The sequence below is a fragment of the Oryzias melastigma genome, linkage group LG7, assembly GCF_002922805.2.
Source record: "Oryzias melastigma strain HK-1 linkage group LG7, ASM292280v2, whole genome shotgun sequence".
NCBI lineage: Eukaryota > Metazoa > Chordata > Actinopteri > Beloniformes > Adrianichthyidae > Oryzias > Oryzias melastigma.
The window spans coordinates 31879792-31882252 of NC_050518.1; the positions used below are offsets into that span (position 1 = coordinate 31879792).

The window sequence follows — 2461 nt, forward strand, 5'->3', positions numbered from 1 at the left end:
TGGCAGCCACGCCTCTGTCAGCCTGCCCCAGGGCAGCTGTGGCTACAATAGTAGCTTACCGTCACCAAGTATGAATGAGGTGTGAATGGATAATGGATGCCCAATGTCCTGCCCCCAGTTCATTTGCCTGTGTTCAGTCAGTTTGTCTTCCTTTAATTTGAAACTACATTTAGTTTGTGCCTTTATTTTGAAGGCTGGATTTGGGTTTTTTCAGGAAGTCTATGTCAGCCATCTTAATTCAGTCTTTGCCATGCTGTCAGGATGTACGCCGTGCTTGACGACCAAAGCAACACATCTCTTGCAAGGTCAGAGTTTTTCGACATCTTCAGCATACAGAGCAGTTCATATCCCTACACATTAAAGACGTGTGGCGATCTGGTTGAGGCATCAGGCAGAAGAGCATCTGGATTCCAGATCAGAGCTGTGAACAACAGAATTAGCATTCCTCTACCAACGTTAATCGAGTGTGATGACATACCAGATAATCGTGAGGAAATAACAACACCAGAGGCTGCTGTGCACCATCCTCATCTCAAGTCCATTGCCAAAGAAATCCCTCCACTGGATAAGAATGCGAAGATTCTTCTTCTGCTCGGCAGAGACATCCTTCAAGTCCACAAGGTGAGACAGTGGAAAAATGGTCCCGGCAGCTCACCCTTTGCACAGCGACTTGACCTAGGATGGGTGTTGGTGGGCGATGTGTGTTTGGGTAAAGTTCATAAACCAACTGTCTACAGCTACAAAACCAATCTTCTAGAAAACGGAAGACCTTCCCACTTCACACCCTGCAAAACTCACATGCACCTTAAAGAAGCAGTCAGCCCCACCTCAAGTCACAACTTCTCTCTTGGTCGTCACCACAGAGCAGACAACTCATTTGGCCTCACAGTCTTCAAAAGAACTGTAAATGATGACAAATTAGCCCTCTCGATAGAAGATGAGCAGTTCCTAAAGATAATGGACAAAGACCAGACAAACTCTTGGGTGGCTCCACTTCCATTCAAATCTCAAAGACAACCTCTGCCAAACAACCATGACCAAGCCATGAAACGACTGTCTTCTCTTCAATGTACCCTTGAACGAAAACCAAAGATGAAAGATCAGTTCATCACCTTCATGCAGAGACTACTTGATAAAAACCATGCTGAACTGGCACCCCCACTGCCAAAGGGGAAGGAATGTTGGTACTTACCCATGTTTGGAGTTTACCACCCACGAAAGCCTGAACAAATTAGAGTCGTGTTTGACTCTAGTGCACAATTCAAGGGTGTCTCCCTGAACAATGTGTTGCTTACTGGACCCAATATGAACAACAACCTTTTGGGAGTTCTTCTGCGTTTCAGGAGAGAGAAAGTGGCAGTCATGGCAGACATCGAGCAGATGTTTCATTGTTTTGTTGTCAGAGAAGACCACAGAGATTACCTCCGCTTCTTGTAGTACCGCAACAACGACCCCACTAAAGACATTGTCGAGTACAGAATGCGAGTTCACGTATTCGGCAACAGCCCTTCGCCAGCTGTTGCAATCTACTGTCTGAGGAGAGCGGCTATGGCAGGAGAGCAACAGTATGGATCGGACACTCTGAGCTTTGTGGAACAAGACTTCTACGTGGATGATGGACTTATCTCCAGACCCACCAAAGAAGATTTCATCTCTTTGATACAGAGAACTCAAGCTTCCCTGTCAAAGTCCAACTTAAGGCTTCACAAAATCACATCCAACAGCAAAGAAGTGCCAAGAGCCTTTCCAGAAGAGGATCACGCAAAAGGCATAAAAGACCTCTACTTGGATGAAGAAGTCACGCCCACTCAACGGAGTCTTGGCTTGAATTGGGAGGTTGAGAAAGATACCTTCTCCTTCCAGGTATCCATCGACGACAAACCTTTCACCCGTCGTGGGGCTCTCTCTACCATAAACAGTCTGTTCGATCCCCTCGGTCTTGTCGCTCCAGTCACAATACAGGGGAAGTTTTTGTTAAGAGAGTTGACAAAGGAAGGGTGTGATTGGGACGATCCTCTCCCCCAAGACAAATGGAACATGTGGAAAACATGGAGAGACTCACTTCAAGATCTGAGAAACCTCGACATTCCTCGAACTTATACAAATGCATCTCCCTCAAAAGCCAAACGGAATGAGATATGCATTTTCTCAGATGCTTCTACCAAGGCAATCGGTGTGGTGGCATACTTTAAAACTACTGAAGAGAATGGTGAAATTCACGTGGGTTTTATTGCAGGAAAAGCCAAACTGACGCCTGTATCAGAGCCCACCATACCTCGATTGGAGCTCTGTGCTGCCGTACTAGCCGTGGAAATGGCTGAATACATCACTCAAGTGATCAACATCCAACTCAGTGCAGTTACCTTCTACTGTGACAGCAAGGTGGTCCTAGGATACATACACAATCAGTCCAAGCGCTTCCACGTGTATGTTCACAACAGAATTCAAAGGATTCGACTGT

The 2461-nt window shown here is 46.1% G+C and overlaps 1 protein-coding gene across 5 annotated transcripts in view; it reads right to left on the reverse strand.

Moving 5' to 3' along the window:
• The window catches only part of LOC112140035 (paired box protein Pax-7), a 629290-nt gene that overhangs the window by 283852 nt on the left and 342977 nt on the right, over positions 1 to 2461 (reverse strand). The window lies entirely within an intron of this gene.